The sequence below is a fragment of the Triturus cristatus genome, chromosome 6 (assembly GCF_964204655.1).
Source record: "Triturus cristatus chromosome 6, aTriCri1.1, whole genome shotgun sequence".
Taxonomy (NCBI): Eukaryota; Metazoa; Chordata; class Amphibia; order Caudata; family Salamandridae; genus Triturus; species Triturus cristatus.
Window position 1 is genome coordinate 1,894,806,562 of NC_140589.1, and position 23,817 is coordinate 1,894,830,378.

The 23,817-nt window shown below is 47.3% G+C and overlaps 1 protein-coding gene across 1 annotated transcript in view; it reads right to left on the reverse strand.

Annotated features, from left to right (window-relative positions):
• LOC146822334 (uncharacterized) overlaps positions 1-2,244 on the reverse strand; it is a 60,441-nt gene extending 58,197 nt beyond the window's left edge. Inside the window, exon 1 of the mRNA XM_085613412.1 lies at positions 2,119-2,244. The gene's annotated coding sequence lies outside the window, so the exon portion shown is untranslated. The remainder of the gene's footprint in view (positions 1-2,118) is intronic.
• Between the last annotated feature and the right edge of the window lie 21,573 nt (positions 2,245-23,817).

The following is a 23,817-nucleotide window of genomic DNA, read 5'->3' on the forward strand; positions in this document are numbered from 1 at the left end:
ATCTGGATGGGTGACAGTTCCCATTTGTGCATTCTACCCTGACTGCCAGAAACCCAGGAATCCCAGGGATGGCTAAACTCCCCTCTGAATAAATCTGCATTCCGATGGCCGTCCAGGGCAGATAGGAGGAAAGGCGGAGCCCACCGGGACATCAAGGTGTAATGACCCGAATGGCTGGTGATCCCCATATGTAACCTGGCAGACAGGACTGGCATGAAAGCGGTGCTCGTGCACTTTAAAACTCCTCCTTTAAGTTTTTGCCGCGTCAAAGTTACATTTGAGTATAGGTTCTGGAACTGCTTTCCTGCTTGTTACCCTGCTGCTCTCCGACTCTCCTGGAAGGAGTGCTGGACTCTGCCTTCCCTCCAAAGTGATCTCAAGGGCTTGTTATCTTGCCTCCTGTTTCTGAAGTCTCAGGGACACAAAAGACTTCCTGCAGGACTCCGCCTTCTAATAAAATAAATCCCTATTTGTAAAGCGCGAACTACTCACCCATACGGGTCTCAAGGCGCTGGGGGTCGTTGTGGAAATGAAGTGAGCTATTGCCCAGAGTCACACGGTGCTGAGCTGAGCTGCCACCGGAGCCGGGCATCAAACCGTGAGCCCTGTGCGCTGAAGTCAACTGCCCTGGCAGCGGCACGACACCTCTCCACTCCTTCTGCGGGTCCTAACCTTGCCTAAGGGGCCCCCTTCAAGTTCTGGGCCTCAGGAGTGGGATCTGCAGCTGAGCTTCTATCAAATCTGATGCAACGTCCCGCAAAGCCGCTCACCCCAGGCGACAGCCCTCAGGACTGACGCCGGACGACACGGAGCCTCGCAAAGCCTCATTGCACAGCCTCTCGGAACCGATGACGCGAAGCTTCACCCGGAAGACTGTGCCTCGGGATCCAAAGTACTGTGTTCAACAGGCCCCGGGGCGTCTCTATAGCAGGACCACGCTAAATCGCGGTCGGCCTGAACTCTGGATTTGCAACGGTCCCTTGTGACCTGCAGTAACCTTTTTAGTGCTACCTTCTTCCAAGCACTTCATTGCATTTATTTCTTCAACATTCAATATCTCGCCTTTGATCATTTTGGTCTTGTTAGATATTCTTTATTTTTCTAAGCTGTTGTGTAGTCTTTTTGTGTTGTATTTACTGTGTTGTTGTATGAGATATTGCAGAAACACTTTACACATTGCCTTCGAAGTTAAGCCTGCCTGCTCTGTGCCAAGCTACGTGAGGGGGTGGGGTGGGGGCGAGCACAGGACAATTTGGGATTGTTTGTGACTTACCCTAACTAAGTTTGTGTTCTCTACGTGGACAGGGTGCATACCTCTGTAAACAAGAGGGCCGATTCCCTACACCCTTCCATGGGGGCGAAGCCACTACCGGCAGACAAGCGAATACCGGAGAACGAAGACAACACATAACAGTTAAAAATGTGTTAAACAAACATCACTTTATATCAAATCCGCTGCAAGATGACATCACACCCCTACCTCTTCATGACAGCTACTAATAACCACTTCACAAGGATGACAGGCTGAGACAGCCCTGCTGGGGGTCTAAGGCTGAGGGCCTGATCCTGAGGGGCCCCTTTTACGTACAATAGTTATGGCAAATTTAAAGATGGAACATACATAAAGGATGGGAGGGGGAGAAAGAGAAAGCTGTAGGAGGGAAGGGGGCGGAGCGGAGAGAAGCAGGCAGAGGGGAGGGGCGAGGGAGAGGGGATGGATGGGGAAGAGGGGAGGGGCAGCTGAACTGCGCACGCATTTATACCAATATAGCCCAGTTTCACCGGTCACCCGCCTGAGGTCCTCCGGGGGAGGGGTCGTTGGAAAAGATAAAACTCCGTTTTTATTTATTTTTAGCTTTCATTAGCGCGAACTCGGTCCGCATGTATAGGAGCCCATTTCATGAGCACCAGTCCCATTACACAAAGATACAGTCAGGCGATTCGCCCACAACCACAGAATGTGGAGCAGACGCCGAGACTCGAACCTGGTCATCCAGGTCCCGAGGCAGCAGCTCAGGCCCTTTCACCAGAATTACACCCAAGCAGAAGGAGGGAACAACACCCCCACCCTCACTGTGTAACATCCCCGGCTCCAGCCCTCCCTCATTGACAACTCACCTGCAGCAGATCACACGGCGCGCTCAATTCACGGGATGAAAATAAGTGAACTGTATCTGCCATCCAGCAGTGATCGCCCCGCCATTGCCAGTGACGTCAGAGGTGGGGGTGGTCAGCCGGGGGAGCCCCGGAACACCCTCCAATCACCCCCACTCGAGGGATGATTAGAGGTTGCAGGACGGAGGGCTAAGGGGCGGGGCCTATAAATAAACTTGTTTTTATTTAACAATTCAGGAACAAGCGTTTAGATGTCATTATGGATACATTAGGCAGCTCTTCTAACACGCCGCCCCAGACTCCCTCACTCTCTGATTGACAGGAGTGAGTGAGCCCGGGTCATTCATTTCTAAAATGAGAAAGATATGTTCGGCGGCTGTTCGGGGGGAACAGAAACAAGAAAAGCTGAAAACAGCCCCCAGAGGGCGCTTCCGAGGGCGGATATTTTACCCTCTCACAGCTGCAGCTCTGCCAGGGACAGTGCAATGCTCCTGGCTGTGAGAAGAGGATACAAACAAGCATTGGCGCTGTGATTACAGACTCTGTAAAGCGAGTGCACGAGCACTGGGGACTGTGCTGGTAATTCAGAGCCGAGACAACGAGTCTGATCTGATCTCAGTTGTTTATTCCCGGATCTCCTGCTGGATTACAATACACAGGGAGCTCCGTTACAGGGATTACTGCTTGGCACTCTGCTGGATTACAACACACAGGGAGCTCCGTTACAGGGATTACTGCCTGGCGCTCTGCTGGATTACAACACACAGGGAGCTCCGTTACAGGGATTACTGCCTGGCGCTCTGCTGGATTACAACACACAGGGAGCTCCGTTACAGGGATTACTGCCTGGCGCTCTGCTGGATTACAACACACAGGGAGCTCCGTTACAGGGATTACTGCCTGGCACTCTGCTGGATTACAACACACAGGGAGCTCAGTTACAGGGATTACTGCCCGGCACTCTGCTGGATTACAACACACAGGGAGCTCCGTTACAGGGATTACTGCCTGGCACTCTGCTGGATTACAACACACAGGGAGCTCCGTTACAGGGATTACTGCCTGGCGCTCTGCTGGATTACAACACACAGGGAGCTCAATTAAAGGGATTACTGCCTGGCGCTCTGCTGGATTACAACACACAGGGAGCTCCGTTACAGGGATTACTGCCTGGCACTCTGCTGGATTACAACACACAGGGAGCTCCGTTACAGGGATTACTGCCCGGCACTCTGCTGGATTACAACACACAGAGAGCTCCGTTACAGGGATTACTGCCCGGCACTCTGCTGGATTACAACACACAGGGAGCTCCGTTACAGGGATTACAGCATGGCACTCTGCTGGATTACAACACACAGGGAGCTCAGTTACAGGGGTTACTGCCTGGCACTCTGCTGGATTACAACACACAGGGAGCTCAATTACAGGGATTACTGCCTGGCACTCTGCTTGATTACAACACACAGGGAGTACCGTTACATGGATTACTGCCTGGCACTCTGCTGGATTACAACACACAGGGAGCTCCCTTACAGGGATTACTGCCTGGCACTCTGCTGGATTACAACACACAGGGAGCTCCCTTACAGGGATTACTGCCTGGCACTCTGCTGGATTACAACACACAGGGAGCTCCCTTACAGGGATTACTGCCTGGCACTCCAAGGGACCGGAAGAATCAAGTTATTTCCAGTTACAATCTGAAAATATGGAACTTCCGCATTAAAAACCCGTACAAATACAAACTGCACCTGGTGTCCACAGGGGGTGGGTCACCCACAATTAATGCAGAGTCTGAACAAGTTAGGGGTTCTTTACCTTCCAGTATCTGACATATACGTCAGGCTCCTTCAGGGGCACGTACATATCTACGTCAGACACCTGCAGTGCTTTCATAGGGTTCTGACGCACTTACATATCTACGGCAGACATCTACAGTGGAATTTACAGGACTCTAATATACTTACATATCTATGTCAGACACCTACAGTGCTTTCCATAGGGTTCTAATATACCGATATTTCTACATCAGACACCCACTGTGCTTGCTATAATGTTATGATATACTTACATATCTATGTCAGGCACCTACTGTGTTTCTCTAGGGTTCTGATATATTTATATATCTACATCAGACACCTGCAATGCGTTCCATAGGGTTCTGATATAATTAAATATCCACGTCAGAACCCTACAGTGCTTTCCATATGTTTCTGAGAAGCTTACATATCTACGTCAGACACCTGTAGTGCTTTCAATAGGGTTCTGATATACTTATATATCTACGTCAGACACCTGCAATGTTTTCCATAGGAATCTGATTTAATTACATATCTACATCAGACACCTACAGTACTTTTTCTAGGGTTTTGATATACTTACATAACTACGTCAGACACCTGAAGTGCTGTCCTGAGGGTTGTGATATACTTATATGTCTACATCAGTTACATACCATGGTTTCCATAGGGTTCTGATATATGTACATATTTACGTCAGCCATCTGCATTAATGTCCATAGGTTTCTCATATACGCACATATCCATGTCAGACACCAGCAGTACTGTCCATGGATTTCTGATATACTTACATATTTATGTCAGACACCTACAGTGCTTTCCATAAAGTTTCGATATACTTACACATCCTCATCAGACACCAACAGTGTTTTCCAAAGTATTCTGATGTACTGACATATCTATGTCAGACAGCTGCAGATCTTTCCATAGAATTCTGATATACTTGCATATCTATGGCAGACATCTACAGTGCTTTCCATACAGTTCTGATATAGTTACTCATCCTCATCAAACACCCACAGTTTTTTCCATAGAGTTCTGATATACTTACATATCTATGTCAGACACCTGCAGTGCTTTCTATAGGGTTCTGATATACTTACATATCTATGTCAGACACCCGCAGTGCTTTCTATAGGGTTCTGATAAACATATATATGTACATCAGACTCCTGCAGTGCTTTCTACTGGGTTCTGATATACTGAAATAGCTATGTCAGGCACTTGCAGTGCTTTCCATAGGATTCTGATGCACTTACATATCTGCACCAGACACCTGCAATGCTTTCCATAGGGTTCAGAAATATGTACATATCTATGTCAGACACCCACAGTACTGTCCATAGAGTTCTGATATACTGAATTAGCTATGTCAGACACCTGCAGTGCTTTCCATAGAACTCTGATATACTTACATATCTAGGTCAAACACCTACAGTGCTTTCAATAAGGTTGTCATTGACATACATATCTATGTCAGACACCCAGAGGGCTTTCCATAAGGTTCTGATATACATACATATCTACATCACACACCCGCAGTGCTTTCTATTGGGGTTCTGTTAAACTTACCTTTCTCCGTCAGACACCAGCAGTGCTTTCCATTGGGTTCTGATAAACTTGCATATCTTCGTCTGACACCTACAATGCTTTCCATTGGGTTCTGCTATACTTACATAAACTCATCAGACATCTAAAGTGCTTTCAATAGGGTTTTGATACAGTTACGTCTCTACACCAGACACCTACAGTAGCTTCCGTGGGATTCTCATATACTTACATATCTACGTCAGACACCTACTGTATTTCCATAGGGCTCTGCTGTACTAACATATCTACATCAGACACCTGCTGTGCTTTCCTTAGGGTTCTGATATACTTAAATATCTACATAAGAACCCTATGTTGCTTTTCATAGAATTCTTCTTCATTTTTAGGTCTCGCCTAGCGAACGAAGCGCATGCGCTGCTTCACCGTGGCAAGACTATAGTTGTCGATTTGGTGCGTGAAGGGAGACAAACCATGTGCGCGCACGGACAGGCGATGTGCACACGCATGGCGTCTCCTCTCTGCCTCACCCGCTCCCACCGCGCTCTCACACACTCCCACCGCGCGCTATGCAAAGCAGACACGCACTTTTTTCTACTGCAGCAGGTTTCGGTATTTTCAAGCCTGGCCAAGATTTAGGGGAAAGCGGGAGTGGAAGTGCAACTCAGTAATGCTTGCGCAATGACCCTTTGAATGTTTATGCATTCATTTCGAATAGAGATGACACCAGGGTTGGTACTGGGGCTACATGGCCAGTGCAGCGTTTTAAATACACTCTAATAAAGAGATTGTAAAGTGTTGGTACGGAACTATGAGCAAGTGATGTTGTTTACAGACCACTAGCCCCACTGCCCGATGGGCCGGGACAGCAAATGTCGGTACTGGACTACGAGGCAAGCGTCACTGCAATTCTAGGACACCTGTCCTGCCTGAAAAGGGTCTGTGAAGGGGTGTTACTGGACAGCAAGGCAAGCAGCAAGGCACCCGGCAAACCCTCTGACCCCTGATGCTCCAGTGCAGGGATAGTAAAGGGTTGGTACCAGGCTGTAAGGCAACTGGCACTGCATGCTGCCAACCTCGCGACCTCCAGCCCTCCCTGGGCAGGGATGCAGATGCGGTAAAGACTGTTCGTGAAACTGGCTGGGACGAGCCCAGCCAGAAGAGCCTGCTTGCTTTAATATTATGTGTTTTTCTTTTTTTTCTTGGCAGAACTTTTGACTGGGCTCGAACCAGATGAGTAAACAGAAGAATCTCTCCAGGGGGCGCTTGAAAACACAAACATGTGGCACTTGGGAGGTGAAGACGAAGCCCGGGGCTCCTCGCACTGAACCCGCCAGGGCCCGATGACGCGGGAGAGCAGCGGGGGCATGGGGCGTCGGAGAGGACTAAGAAATGCATCTATCCCCTCTCACTGGGCAACGGCACCCACAGGTGACAGCGCAGCCCACAGTCTGCGCCGCACCCGCTGAGCACTTCTCACAGATTCAGACTGGTTGTTACCCCGAAAAGAGGCTGGTGAGTGGGGGGTGCTGGTGAGTGGGGAAGGCTCCTTATTCACCGTGCTTTTTACGCCTTTCTGCACAGTCTCTCCGGCTGGGGCTGAGCGCGGCCTCGGTTGATGAAGCAGTAATGCGTTTGAACAGCACAGGCTCAGCTGGAGGAGGAGCTGCCGTGGAGGTTTAGGCACGAGGGGTGGGTTTGTACAGGCGGGAGAGCGCCAGTCTACCTTAAGCGGACACAGCTATGGGTGCAGAATTATCCCCGGCCTTCTCCTGGGCTTGAAATACGGGACAGGATGTGAAAGGAGAGGAAAGTGCCCACCATTTTGCAGAATTCAAAGTGATACTTCCCCACGCAGATACGGGCATTCACCTTTAAAGCATGACTCCTAGGTGAGAGGCACTGGATTCCAGTTTCACTTGCAGCCCCCCATGCTGCAGGACAAGGTTCCTGCAGCTCATGATGCCCTATCACACGCCACCCCATGCAGGAAATCTCTCTCTGGTAGCCTGCAGCCAGCTGCCATGCTACTACCACGAGGTGAGAGCTGGTGAAGCGGCACAGACTGGGATCGACATTGCGGCCATTTTCAAACAAGCACTGGCAAAACCAATAGGGAGCGCCTGTGCATGAGCTATTGACTATGCCAATATGTATTAGAAATGTTGTACACTAGCGTGGTTGCGGTTCAGCATTCCTAAAGGTTAGTGAGGTAAAGGAGAGTGGCGTGGAGAGGAGTGGCGTAAAGTGAAGCGGCATGGAGCAGAGTGGAGTGTTATGGAGTAACACAGACAGACGTGGAGTGGTGTGGAGTAGAGTTGAGTGGCATGGAGTTGAATGAAATGGAGTGGAATAAAGTGGCATATAGAGTTGAGTGTCATGGAGGGAGTAGTAGAGTGTTGTGGAGTGGAAGGGCATAGGGTGGAGTAGAGTGTAAGAGTGGAGTAGAGTGTCAGAGTGGAGTGACAGAGAGTGGAGTAGCCTAGAGGGTGTTGCGCAGAGTGGAGTTGACTGTTGTAGAGTGGCACAGAGAGGAGTAGATGGTCGTAGAGTGGAGTTGCATAGAGTGGAGCAGAGTAGTAGAGTGGAATCGCTTAGTGTTGTAGAGTGGAGTGACTCAGAGTACAGAAGAGTGTCGTAGAATGGAGTGGCATACAGTGAAGTAGTGTCATAGAATTGAGCGGAGGAAAGTGCCATGGAGTGGTGGAGAGGGAGTTGCTTAGAGCGTCATAGAGTGTAGTAGTGTCATAGAGTGGATTAGAGTGTTGCGGAGCAGCACAGAGTGAAGTAGGGCGGAGTAGAATTAAACTGAGCAGAGCATGAGAGTGGAGTATAGTAGAGCCCAGTGTTGTAGAGTGGCCTAGTGTAAAGTGGCGTAGAGTCCAGTGGTGCAGAACAGATTAGCAATGAGTGCATTAATGTAGAGTGGTGTAGAGAGCAGTGGCGTAGAGTGGCGCAGTGTAGACTGCAGTGGCATAAAGTGGAGTGGCACAGACTGGAGTAGAGTGCAGTGGGATAGAGTATATTGTTTCCGAGTTAAGTGAAGTGATACAGGGTGAAGTGGTGTGAGGTACGGTGGAGTGGTGCAGCGTAGAGTGCAGTTGCATAGAATGCAGTATAGCAGAGTAGATGAGAGTGGACTAGAGTGCAGTGGCATAGAGTGGAGTGGTGCAGAGTAGAGTTGTGTAGACTGTAGTGGTGTAGAGTGGCACAGTTTATAGTGGCGTAGAGTAGATTGGCATAGAGTATACTGGTTTTTCATAAAGGGGTCTGGAGCGTATTGACGTACAGAGCAACTGCGTAGAATAGAGTGGCATAGAGTTAATTGGCGTAGAGTGGTGCAGAGTGGAGTGGCACAGGGTAGATTGCAGTAGCGCAAAGTCTAAGGGTGCAAAGTGGAAAAGGGTGCTGTAGAGTGCAGTGGTGTAGAGTAGATTGATTCAGAGTAGAGTGAAGTAGCAGAGTAGAGTGTTGCAGCATACAGTGGTGCACATTAAATTAGAATGGATTGGTGTGGAGTGCAGTGGTGCGGAGCGCAGTATAGTGGCGGAAAGTAGAGCTTGGTGGCCTGGAGTGCAGTAGTACATAGTAGAGGGGTGTAGAGTTCAGTGGCATAGAGTGGAGTGTTGCAGAGTGGAGTGGTGCAGGGTAGAGTGCAGTGGCACAGGGTGCAGTGACAGAGAGCGCAGTGACAGAGCGCAGTGACAGAGCGCAGTGTTGCAGAGTAGGCTTTCATAGAGTACTGTGGATTATAGTAGAGCAGCGTAGAGTGATTTGCATATGGTGCATTGGCATAGAGTGTTAGAGAGAAGAGACAGAGTATGGTGGTGCAGTGTAGAGTGCAATAGCAGAGTGTTGCAGAGCAGAGTATACTGGTGTAGAGTGCAGTGGTGCAGAGTAGAATGACGTAGAGTGCAGTTGTTAGGGTAGACAGCAGTGGCGTAGAGTGGTGCAGCGTAGATTGAAGTGCTGTAGAGTGGAGTACGCAGAGTGCTGTGGCAAAGAGTAGTTTGTTTCAGAGTATAGTGATGTGGCGCAGAGTGGTATACGGTAGAGTGGAGAGGTGCAGGGTAGAGTGCAGTGGCGTAGAGTTGAGTGGTGTAGAATACAGTGGTGCAGAGTAGATTAAAGTGGCGTACAGTGTATTGGCATAGAGTGCCCTGGTGTAAACTGATATAGAGCGCACTGTTGCAGAGTAAAGTAGCAGAGTGCAGTGGCATAGAGTGGAGTGGTAGAGTGCATTGAAAAATGTAGAGTGGTGCAGAGTAGCGTGAACTGGCGTGGAGTGGTGCAGAGTGCAATGACGCAGTGGGGAGTGGCGTAGAGTTTATAAGTGGAGTGGCATAGAGTAGAATAGAGTGGAGTGTTGTAGAGTGGAGTATGCTTGGTGTGGTAACGCACAGCCATCACAGACAACATATCTTCAATTGAAATGACCATTACATTTGCGCAGACATGCAGTTTTACTGATAACACCATACAGCACACAAATGATGATGTGTGGAAATAGCATCATCTAGTGTATTGATTTGTTTTGATTATATTAAAATATTTGTTTCCACCACACTTAAGAATTTCCCAAAAATTTAATTTATTTGTGCTTTCCTAAATCTGCTATATTTTGAAATGTCTGCACAGTTCATTAACAGATATTTACATTTTGTTTTCTGCTAGAAAACAAAAATAACATTGTACAGCCTTCCTCCCGCACACCCTTAGTAGCCAGCATGATTGTCACTCAAATCCCCTCACTTTGAAGTCAAAGAAAGAAATGTGAGCACTAAGTTCCATGGGACGATAGAGCCTGACATTTCACCTCGGTGCGACAAGAGAAGAACAAGATTTAAAAGCCTGTTTACAGAAAACGTGCACCCGCAAGGATACAGCAAATAAGGTATGGGTCACTTTAGGGACAAACTCAAACTGAACAGCCTAAAACAAACAAGCATTTGCAATGCAATAGGTCTCGCATTACTTAAAGTTGGAGCTATTGGCCTTGCAAATAATAATGTTTTGTTAGATTTTATTTGTCAAAAAATATCCCAGCAGTGATGAATACAGGCCCAAGCTAGGCCCGCAAGGCACAAGGGTTCGCTCTCCTGTAACGGAATCTATAAGGAAGTTGGCACGGAAACTGCAAAGTACAAAAACAGCATTTATTAACCCTTAAGGGTGGTCCTACAATCCACACAACACTCTTCAGTATTGCATGGAGTAGCACACAGAACTTGCGTACACAGTCCCCTTTTATACACAATAGAGGGGCTCATAAGTGGGTGGATACAACATGAGGCCGAAGAACATTACCATTTATGGTCATTCTCGATACTGAATCAATACATGGGCGGAGCCAACACACTCCTTGAGCCCGTGAACACATGGTCAAGCAAAGCTAATTATAACAGATGTGGTCAAGTCTGGGCATGCGCCAGATGGACAAGAGAGCTATTTATAAACTGTTACTAGGCAGATTACAAGAGCAACTAACACAGAGGTCGGACTCTCCTCGTGGCGAACACGTGGCAGCATGACAATACAAAATGGAGTCCAAACTTCGGTCAACATAACGGAGAAAACATGATCTAAAGGGAAAGGATTAATGTCTTCAGTAAATGCTTAATCACATAGCTGTTTCAATTTACAACAGACGACCCTTTCAGCATTTACTGAAGACATCCGGTTTACAGGAATAATCATCATATATGTCAATGGTCATCATTCCTTCGAGCTCTTTAGCTAGATGCTTCTGGTGAGCAACGTCGGCAATAGCTTTCTTATCTGGAATGCAGAATGAAATGCATACAGAACAGAACAATGGTCCACATTGAACACACATACAGAAAAAGAACAGAATTGCTATAATAATACAGAGACCAGTTAAGACCTTCCATCCCCAGGCAGTAACCAATGTCCAAAACCACCCGGAAAAGGACCAAGTGCCGTTTTCTGTGTGGATTTCAGCTGCTATTTTATGCAGCTTGTTAATGGCGTTATAAACTGATGGCGTATGATCAGGGATGAACACACAGCAACTACTTCCAATAATTTTACAAGCTCCACCTCGATCAGCTAACATTACATCTAATACCATACGATTCTGCAATGCAACAATCCTAGTGATTTGTAACTCTTCCGTAAGATTCCCAAGAGCGGCAGCAGTCTGATTTGTCACAGCTTCTACCACTCTTGTTAATCTTCGGATCTTCCTACTATTCAAAGCGGCTCCAACAAAAAAAAACAGTCCTAAGTTAAAATCAATATACTGTTGCAAGCTGGTATCAGTCTGATCCACATCATCAATCGATAGAGTACGTCTATACCTATTTACAGTCACATTATTCAACAATTTCAAATCTTTATGGTAAGATGCGGGTGCTAGGAATACAGGAGGTAATAGGAATGATACATAGCATACCCCAGACCACCCAGCCGGCAAACGGTAATAACCTTTATTTCCACACACAAAGTAGGTATTATGGGACGCTAGGAAGGTACTATTATTCAATCCGTCAATGTTCAAGACAGTGATGCAATCACTGACACCAACAGGGATAAAACCCACACTCTGGACACACAGGTCCGCTTGAGCTTGTGCCACTTGGATCACAAATTTGTCCTTCCCCACAGTGTCTCTGGTGTTCGTGAAGATATAGGGAATGGATTCATTGTCTGGTCGGTACTCTTCCCATTCCCAAATTGTCCCATTCGCTTGCGGATATCCATTTTTATCCTGATGACATTCTTTATTGAGTCTGAAAAGCAATCGTCCCACTGTCGGTTTCCGAGTAGCAAACAGCAAAGTGTACCATGCTCTACAAGAGCCATTATGAGAGAAAGGAAGTGGTATGAATGGCGTACCTCCTTTCTTCTGATGGGCTGGCATCATCCCACATATCCAACAGTTCGTAGCATTTGTAGCAACGTGGGTATGATGCAGCATCTGAATGAAAGTGTTATTCAAATAGGACTGTTGATGCTTCAACTCTTGATACGGTAATGTATAAAAGTAGTGCTCCGCAGGCACTGGAGTCGTCAACACAAGTGTTTTCCGAGCAGGAGTTACCTCCTCCACAAACCATGTGGTTATCCCAACAATAGCTACTGTTAGCATGAACCCCAATGCACAAAGGATTTTCTTCTTCTCCATGTCAAAGGAAACAATACCCTGATATCTTCCTGAAACTAAAAGGTCTGTCAGAACTCTTCCCCTTGGGCAGCGGTTGATTTCTTCACCAGCGGGCCAAGACGGGTGTCACTACACTAATGCAGGGCTGATCCCCCCCCCTTGCCTCATCGGCTCTCCGTTTCACTAACCCAAGGGCCGTTCTAACAGTATGTCCCGGTACTGGAAACCTCACTTCCTCGGTCGAAGATGATATCGCCTTCCTCCAGAAGTCGCGTGGTCCGGAAAGAGCTCCTCAGTGTCACTCGGCTCCGCAGCACGGCCTGTCTCGGCTGCCAGGATTTCTCGTTGATCGGTCAGCACGGCAGGCTCCACCAATCCAGGCGGTACCTTTCGACAGTGCAAGGAATGGATCCAATTCTTCCTGTTCGAGACTCGCACAGCCGTCCTCGTCGCAAGGAGGACTTGCTCAGGGCCCACCCATCTCGGCTCCAAACTGTTCGTTCTGTCGAAGACTTTCACCATAACATGGTCACCAGGCCGGAGACCATGTCCTTCACCGGTAGACCGATCAGGGAGCGCCTCTCGGACCTGTTGATGAATAGAAACCAAGTTATCCGTTAACTGTGCCAGATAATCGCTCATCATTACACAAGGTACATCATACACAGCCTTAGGCCTTGGTGGACCCCAAATGTTCATTGGGCGTCCAAATACAATTTCATATGGCGTAAGGCCAGTTCGAGAGTGTGGCACTGATCTAATTGACAATAACGCCAGTGGCAGGGCATCTGGCCAAGTCAACGACGTTGAAGCTTGAATTTTGGCGATCTTAAGCTTCAGTGTACCATTATACTTCTCGACTAGTCCTGCAGACTGAGGGTGGAACACGGCGTGGAACTTCTGAGTGATGCCTAGGCCCTTCAAGACATACTTTATAACATCCGCTACAAAGTGAGGCCCATTATCACTCCACAGAAGTCTACAGACGCCGTATTGAGGGAAAAACTCTTTCAGCAGTAGCTTCGCCATAGTCATTGCAGTATTGTCTTTCGTAGGGTACGCCTCAACCCATTTGCTGAAGGCGCAAACCACTACTAGAACATACTTCAAATTGTTACAGCGCTCAAGCTGGATATAATCCATCTGCAGAACCTCAAAGGGTGCAGTGGGCGTCGCAAATCCTCCTGCTGGAGTTCGAGTACCCTTTCCTGGGTTATACTTCAGACAGATCATACAGGTCTGCACCACCCTCTTTGCCGTGCTAGCAATCTCTGGATGCTCCCAGACTTGGGTAAGCAATTTCACAATTGCGGAAGCTCCAACATGTGCTAGCCCATGTGCCATCTGAACCATAGGTTGTACAAAAGCCGTGGGTAATTTCCATCTATCCATCTGCTTATTCCTCCAGCAGCCTTCATCATCCAACTCTCCCTCGCTAGCCCATTGCTCCCGCTCTTTATCAGAAGCGGTCCGTTGTATTTCTCGCACCTCCTCCTTCGCATCATGCCATCTTTCCACCTGTGACTTTACTACATACATGGCAGTAGTACCGGGCTGCATCGCAGTCTCCCGTGCTACTCGGTCTGCTAACGCATTCCCTTCTCCAACTTTATCAACTACTTTCCTATGGGCGCTACACTTAACGATGGCAATTTTCTTTGGGTACGTCAACGCGGTTAAAAGATTGTGAACTAACTCTCCATGCATTATCTGTACCCCATGTGACGTTAAAAACCCTCTCTCCTTCCAGAGTAGGCCAAAGTCGTGCGCTACTCCGAAGGCATAGCGACTATCTGTATAAACATTCACACACAATCCTGTACTGAGCTCACATGCTCGTGTTAATGCTATCAATTCCGCTGCTTGAGCTGACTTCTGTGGTATGCGTGCTGTCTCCACTATCGTTTGCAACGTGGTAATTGCATATGCCGCTGAAGTCGTCCCATCTGGTAGCTTCAGGCATGATCCGTCTACCCACAGTTCTCCATCTACATCTGAAAAGGGCGTATCCTGGAGATCAATACGACCCTTTGTTTGTTCCTCAGTCACAAGAATACAATCATGCGCTTTCTGTGCCTCAGGCTGGGTCTCGGGGTATGGCAACAATGTGGCCGGGTTTAATGTTACGCACCTTTTTAACGTAATATGAGGAGCCAAGAGCGTCAACTCATATCCCGTTAAACGGGCACTGGTCAAATGCTGCGTCTTTGTTTGATTAAGCAGGGCATCAACAGCATGGGGAACTAACACCAACAGCTTATGGGATAACACAATTCCTTCACTTTGGCGTATTGACACAGCTGTCGCCGCAACCGAGCGAAAACACCCTGGTAATGCTCGGGCGACAGGATCAAGCACAGCCGAAAAGTATGCACAAGGGCGTTGCTTATCGCCATGCATCTGCACTAAAACTGATAATGCACATCCATCTTTCTCATGCACATACAACGAAAAGGGTTTTGCGTAATCAGGGGTCCCTAACACTGGTGCTGAACAAAGGGCCTGTCGCAGTTGCTGAAAAGCAGCATCACACTCATCTGACCAAGGGATTGGGATAGGCGTGTCTTTTGTCAAGAGAGCTAGCAATGGCTTAGCTATGTGTGAAAACCCCAATATCCACTGTCTACAAAAAGAAACAAGACCCAAAAATGCACGCACATCCTTCTGCGTGGAAGGTCTTGGTGTGTCCAAAATTACTTGGATACGATCAATTACTTGGATACGATCTGGTGTGAGTGCACGCCCCTCCTTAGACAAAAGGTGACCCAAATAAGTCACCTTTGGTCTACAGAATTGCAATTTCTTCCTAGATACCTTATGATTGTGGGATGCTAAAAAGGAAAGTAAGGATAACGTGCTTTTCTCGCACAACTCCAGGGTGTCAGCCGCCAACAAGATGTCATCGACATATTGAATGAGGGCGACCCCCTCGAGCAGAACAAAAGAATCCAACTGTCGTTTCAAAGCCTGACTGTAAATACTAGGGCTTTCTGTGTAGCCCTGGGGAATCCTACAAAAACGATAAGATCTATTATTTAATGTGAACCCAAAAAGAAATCGGCTATCGGGGTGGATGGGAATTGAAAAGAAGGCATTTTTCAAATCAATCACAGAGAACATGGTCGCCGTAGGCGGGACCAACGTAAGCAATGTCGTGATATCGGAAACCACCGGGTACTGAGGTATCACGATCTTGTTTACCTCTCTCAAATCAATTATAAACCGATAGATCTTAGCATCCGTGTCCTTTTTCAGAATGGGGAGAATCGGACTGTTACAGATATTATAGGGAACTTCTTCCACTACTCCTACTGCGATCAAGTCTTGCACAATCTGTATGAGAGCCTCCTCGCCCTCCTGGGAAATACGATACTGCGGGAGGCGTGGTAACACCGCCCCCTCCTGGACACTAATGTGGACCGGAGGAATCACCATTTGTCCCACATCTGTGTCTGAAGTCGCCCATAAAGCACGAGGGAGGGTAGCCAACAACGCATCCTCTGATATCGTACACATCCGCCCAGACCGGGGGTAGTTGTCATTTAAGATCACCCTCACACCCTCAGGGGAGCAGCGGATCGTAGCCCAAAAGTGCTTTAACATATCAAGGCCCATAATGTTATCCGGTGTATACGGGGCAAGCAGAAACGGACAGGGCGCAGAAAAAGAATCAACCTTAAATGTAAGGGGCTGTGAAAGAGGGCTTCGGGAGAGTGTACCGTCAAACACTACCGATGTAACCATTGAGCCGGATGGGGGAGCCCCCGGAACCAAGTGCCTAGACAATGCACTACGTGTCGCTCCTGTGTCTACTAGGAACTGATCAGTAGAGCCTAAAACCTCAGCCGATACATAAGGACCCGTCTGATCGACCGGCACCTCAACTGATTCGTACCCCCATCCAACGCATTCCTATGCATGCTGAGAATCATGATATTCCGATCGGTCAATCTCCGACGCGTGATACTGATGCTGGCGATCGAAAACATTTGATCTATCTCGGTGCTGCCCAGCAGTATCGAAACGGACATTATCGTTAGAATTCCCTCTAGAACTTGAGAAACCCCCTCTACCTCTCGGGCCACCCGGAGTATGCCCCTGACGCGAAGCACGCAACACTGGGCAATCCCTGGCCCAATGGCCCGATTGCTTACAATACGCACACTGGTTCCTATTCAAATCAGATCGGCCCGAAGGGGGACCATAAGATCCTCCCCTTCCTCTATTATTACCCCGCCGGGGCGGGCCATATACTTGTGCCAACATTACCTTAGTCTTGAGATCTTTCGATTTCTTCTCCTCCTGGCCCTTCGCCTCGTGCTCCTGACGCTCATAATACTGAGCGATAGTCAGAAGGGCCGTCGGTGTCGCGGAGGACCAAGAACTCTCGCTCGCTTTTAGACGGGCCGCAACTGCCGGTAGCAGATTGGCCACATATTTATCCGCGAAAAGATGGCGGCCCGTTTCGTCAGTAAGCGACTGGCCACTAAAGTCATGAAACGTTTCTTCAAAGCGCGTGAAGAAATCTGCAACTGACTCGTCAACTTTCTGTTTACATGCAGCTAACATATTCCAGTCAATCTTTTTAGGGGGAATAATTGTTTTCAGCTTAGCCACAATAGCCGCAGGGAGATCTAGAATACTCTGGGGCGGTTTCTGCGCGGGCTTCCGTTCCCTATCCTCATCCTCAAGGTCAGACCATCGAGCCTTAAAGGCAACTACATCATCTACCTTTCGAACAGATCGCCACGTGTCCGGTGGTAGGATGAGACCAAAGAACAGGTCTATATCCGCTAAGGTCATAATGCAAGAATTCAAGGCCCCCTCGACTTCTTCGTAGAAGGCCGCTGGATTCTTGCGGGGGTCAGGCAATGCATTCTTTAATGCCATAACATCAGCCCTATGCCACGGAGTATAAACCCAATTATACACAAAATATCCCTTAGCATCGGCGGAGTTAATGTCCGAGCTAGTCCCCGCTCCTTTAGGAGGAACATACAAAGGCGCCGCCTCTCGCATTGGTTTAGCATGCACTACGTCATCCTTATCTGACTGGGAGGTGGATGGGTGGCCCCCTGCTGCAAACGAATCCGACTGCTTCTCCTCCTCCGTTTGTTGGCGTGCTTTCTCTCTAAGGGCCAGCACCTCGTCCCGCAAGGCGAACAGCCGCCGAGCCGCATCAGGAGCCTTAGGGGGAGAAAAAACACCATCATGCAATGCTTTAGCATCCGATGTCACTTCTTCAGGCTCAAAGACACTAGAATATTTTCGGAAAGTAGCAATCACTTCCTCAGCGAAATGAGACAGAAAATACACCCTCTCTCTATCTTGCCACGACCCCCAAGTATGGAGCAACTCCTCCTTAGACATCTTGCCCTTAAGTGCACGGAGGGAAAGTTTCCGAAGCTCAGCCATATGCTCGGCCGATAACATAGACCGTGTGTCTACCTTACCCGAAGCCGGGCCAGAATCTTGCGGCCGCGGAGCAGATGCGCCGACATAAGGGGGCGGAGAGCGATCTAGTAAATAAAAATCATCATCAAGATTATTAAGGACAGGATAAAGTGGCTGGCGAACAACATATTGACCCGAAACTTGTAGCCTACGCTCTTTCTCTTGTCTGTCCGTCTGTTCTTTATCCTCCCGACGCTTCGCTTCCTGCGCTCGCACATGATCATTCTTCCGTTGTTCTTTATCAAACAGCGCTTTCTCACGCTTCTCTCGCTCACGCACTTCCTTCACCCATAATCGCACACACTCAAACATATCCTGACGAGCACGTCGCTTACACATACACTGTTCCACATACTCAATCTTACGTATATCAAACGATCCATACAAAGGCCATCGCAACTCAGAATCCTTTTTTGTGTATTTCCTCCATACTGTGCTGTACATTATGGAAGAAAGACCATGCTTCACATACATATCCCTATTAAGAGTCCCCTCTGGGGGAGCTGGAGCAGATTCCTCGAGGTTCAACCGGTGTCCAAAGCAGCAACACCACTTACGGAGTGCGCTAAAAGCAGGCATGCTCAGAAATAATGCAAAATATGCAATATTTATAAAGGAAAAATGGCACTTAATCGTTGCGCCGTTCAAAGTTTACACAGCTCCGGAGAAATCTCTCCACATTACCTGCCTATATGTGTTGCAACGCATATATTTTCACAAAGACAAATACAAAATATGACTAGTCATCACCAATCAAACTCAAATAGCCAAACCAGGCTTCAAAAACTCGGAGCAAGTACCGTACAACGGTTCTTACCAATCAAGAGTCCAGATTCCAACTGCCAAGCTCCACAATCGCCCAAACGGCTCTCACGGCAGGACCGACAGAAGAGGTCTCAGTCGATGACCGGCGCCACCCAGACGGTCAGCTCGGAAGGGAAGGAAGAAAAACCTCGGGATGCCAGGGCTAAGACGCCGCGGGCAGTGATCACGTCCCCGGCCAAACTCCTCACCTTCGTCGCGACCAGTCCTTCGAGCATCCGAGTCGCCGATGAGCCCCACGTGACGGGCGCCAATTGATGAATACAGGCCCCAGCTAGGCCCGCAAGGCACAAGGGTTCGCTCTCCTGTAACGGAATCTATAAGGAAGTTGGCACGGAAACTGCAAAGTACAAAAACAGCATTTATTAACCCTTAAGGGTGGTCCTACAATCCACACAACACTCTTCAGTATTGCATGGAGTAGCACACAGAACTTGCGTACACAGTCCCCTTTTATACACAATAGAGGGGCTCATAAGTGGGTGGATACAACATGAGGCCGAAGAACATTACCATTTATGGTCATTCTCGATACTGAATCAATACATGGGCGGAGCCAACACACTCCTTGAGCCCGTGAACACATGGTCAAGCAAAGCTAATTATAACAGATGTGGTCAAGTCTGGGCATGCGCCAGATGGACAAGAGAGCTATTTATAAACTGTTACTAGGCAGATTACAAGAGCAACTAACACAGAGGTCGGACTCTCCTCGTGGCGAACACGTGGCAGCATGACAATACAAAATGGAGTCCAAACTTCGGTCAACATAACGGAGAAAACATGATCTAAAGGGAAAGGATTAATGTCTTCAGTAAATGCTTAATCACATAGCTGTTTCAATTTACAACAAGCAGTAGCATAAGTAAGGGTGCAGTACCGTATGTGGCTAATAGAGGTCCCTTTACAACTCCACAGGGACATCGAGTAACAGCCTGTGGTACTGCACCGTTTTCTTGCTTCGTGTATTTGATTTTCTTACTTATTCTACTGCTGGGATATTTTTTAACAAAAAAAATAAATAATTAGCATTTTCAACACCAATAGCTCAAACGTTCTGTAATGCGAGACCTATTACACTGCAAATGCTTGTATTTAATCAAGCGTGTAGCAAAACACCAATTCCTCTAATGAGGTTTAACAATTTTTGGTTCATTTAATGGACCCATCAAACACCAAAACACATCTAACAGGCAACTGGCTGGTCGATGTCTATTTGTTGGAGACAAAGGTGGTATCAGGAACACTGACCTCCGGGTGGCAGATGTCTTAGTTAGTCTGTAAGCACTATTTCCTTTAATGAGTTTCTCCACTGCAGGCACGGCATGCTTTCCTGCAACATTCAGCTCGCCATGCATGCTTTCACTTTCCAAGCAGCCCAGGGCAATGGCGGTTGCTTCTTTGAAATGAAAAAGGTCTTGAGCCATTGGAAATGTAAATGACAATGCGTTTAATTTATGTGATAATTATCAAAACAGATCATGAAAGGCATTGCCATTTACAATGCCCATAGCTTAATCTCGCGCAAATGCGAGACCTTATTGCATTGCAAATGCTTGTTGTTTTTTGTCCTCATTCTGCCAACTCTCTTGCTAGGATTGCTCTTATCCCATAGAAACCAAGGAAAAATCAGAGCCCATCCACACAAGGAAACTGCTGTATCCACTCCAACTCCTTTGTTGTAACGACAGGGGACCATCAATCAAGGAGAGGCCGGACCTACAGCATATTTGGCTCAATCATTGGACCTGCTCTCTTTCTCTCTCCAATCCATACATTTTGTAAAGATCTTATCCTTACTCCTGGGGTCACACGCCATACCCGACAGGCTCGCATAAAGAATACTTCTGAGATCTTATCCTGACTCCTGGGGTCACACGCCATACCCGACAGGCTCGTATAAAGAATACTTCTGAGATCTTATCCTGACTCCTGGGGTCACACGCCATACCCGACAGGCTCGTATAAAGAATACTTCTGAGATCTTATCCTGACTCCTGGGGTCACACGCCATACCCGACAGGCTCGTATAAAGAATACTTCTGAGATCTTATCCTGACTCCTGGGGTCACACGCCATACCCGACAGGCTCGTATAAAGAATACTTCTGAGATCTTATCCTGACTCCTGGGGTCACACGCCATACCCGACAGGCTCGTATAAAGAATACTTCTGAGATCTTATCCTGACTCCTGGGGTCACACGCCATACCCGACAGGCTCGTATAAAGAATACTTCTGAGATCTTATCCTGACTCCTGGGGTCACACGCCATACCCGACATGCTCGTATAAAGAATACTTCTGAGATCTTATCCTTACTCCTGGGGTCACACGCCATACCCGACAGGCTCGTATAAATAATACTTCTGAGATCTTTTCCTTACTCCTGGGGTCACACGCCATACCCTTACAGGCTCATATAAATAATACTTCTGAGGCACTCTGCAAAGGAAAGAGGATCTTCTGCTTTCCAGAGCCTACAAATCTCTCGCCTCGCCAGTAGAGATACATAGAAAATAAACTTTGCTGCAAGTGAGTTGGTCCGAACAGCAACCTCTTGACATATTCCAAAAAATACAAGGCTTAGGCTTACCTTCATCTGTTCACTAATCACCGCACCAAGAAAGTCACATATCGAGGTCCAATAAGAGGCGATCTTCGGGCACCACAGGAAATCATGTAGATCATCTGCTAAAGGAAGCCTGCATCTTGGGCAATAGTAAATGTTACCTGTTATTTTTGATAGTTTTGCTGCAGACCAATAAACCCTACAGGTAGTAAAAAGATGGTTATGTTTAAGCGAGACAGGTTTTACAACTGATCGTAAAATGGAAAAGGAATCAAGCCAAAGTTGCTTCACGTCATTATCCCCAAACTCATCTGCCCATAAGTTTGGGATTTCACTTTCCATGCTATCATCCACCTCCAGTAAAACCCAATATCAATATGAGACTTCCTTTGCCCATCGATCAGTTCTCATAACCTGGTTGAGTCTCATGTCGTCTTCTTCATCTGCCCAGTCCTGGGTTGCCCACCAAGGACCTATTTGGTAATACTTACCACTGCAGGTGTCTGACATAGATATGCCAGTACATCAGAACTCTATGGACAGTACTGCTTGTGTCTGGCGTAGACCTTTGTATTTATCAGAACCCTATGGACAGCACTGCGGGTGTCTGACGTAGATATGTAAGTATATCAGAAACCTATAGAAAGCACAATGGGTGTCTGGTGTAGATATGTAAGTGTATCAGAACCCTATGGAAACCATTGTATGTGTCTGTTTTAGATATATAATTTTATCAGAACCCTATAGACAGCACTGTAGGTGTCTGATGTAGATATGTAAGTAAATCAGAATCCTATGGAAAACATTGCAGGTGTCTGATGTAGATATGCAAGTATATCAGAGCCCTATGGAAAGAGATGCAGGTGTCTGACCTAGATATAGATCGGGAGACGCCCAACTGCGAAGAGCAGATCTTTAAGCGCTAGGGTATTGAGGCGCTTGGAAGATGTCGTGACCTGTTGGTGGGACTCACAAGTTTTGGGATGCCAGCCGTACTCCTACAACAAGGCACTAAGCATTTAAGCAGCAGTTGAACGGGGCCCGACTTCCACTATGGAGTAATTTTTGGGACACTCAATTTACCATAATGCCAAGCGGTGCATGCCCATGAAGGCGTAACATTTAAAAACAGCGCAGGTGAGCTGAATATACTTACGATGACCCCGCCGCCTCAAGTCAGTGAGCAAGGGCGAGAGAAGCCCGAAACATGTTTGACAATGGAACAGATGATCATAAAGGCATAAGAGAGGCATGCTGAAAGTTTGCTGTAAGGACTCTGCTGAATCCTACTGAGCCACCAATAAAGAGGTGAATGTTACACGACGGTGTAGCGTCTTAAACCTGGAGCGCTTTGATGTTTGATATATATATATATATATGTATATAAAAACCATCTGGAAAGCAGCCTAGGAGTCTGATGTAGATATGTAAGCTTATCAGAACCCTATGGAAAGCAATGTAGGGTTCTGACGTGGATATTTAAGTATATCAGAACCCTATGGAAAGGACTGCAGGTGTCTGATGTAGATATGTAAGTATATCAGAACCCTATGGAACCACAGCAGGTGTCTGACGTAGATATGCAAGTATATCAGAGACTATGGAAAGCCTTTTAGGTGTCTGATGTATATGCCAGTTGCTGGAAGTCACAGAACCCCTAACTTGTTCAAACTCTGCATTAATTGTGGGTGACCCACCCCCTGTGGACACCAGCTGCAGTTTATATTTCTACAGGTTTTTAATGCGGAAGTTCCATATTTTCAGATGGTAACTAGAAGTAACTTTATTCCTTCGGTCCCTTGGAGTATCAGGCAGTAATCCCTGTAATTGAGCTCCCTGTGTGTTGTAATCCAGCAGGAGATCCGGGAATAAACATCTGAGATCTAATCAGACTTGTTGTCTCGGCTCTGAATTACCAGCACAGTCCCCAGTGCTCGTGCCCTGTCTTTACAGTGTTATGTTATGTTATGTTATGTTATGTTATTAGTGTTTGTAGAGCGCACGATTACCTTTCGGTGTCCTGGCGCTAAGCACTGAAAGCCTGCGTAAAGTGAAGAAAATTAGAACTGAGAAAAGAACCAGGTGTTGAGATTTTTCCTAAAAATGTCAGATGCATTTCTCAACATAAAAGGGAGTTCATTCCAAATTTTTGACGCACAGTGAACAAAACTCCTTCCTCCCCAGTTTACCTTTTTGATGCAAGGTATTTTCACTAGCTTAGCTCCGGTAGATCTAAGTAGTCTACCAGGAGTGTACCAGGAAAATTTGTTTTTGAGAAACTCGGGACTAGTCCCGTTCAGGGCTTTAAACACTATACATGAGGCTTTGAACCGGGCTCTCAAATGAATAGGGAGCCAGTGCAGTCTCTTCAAATCTTCTT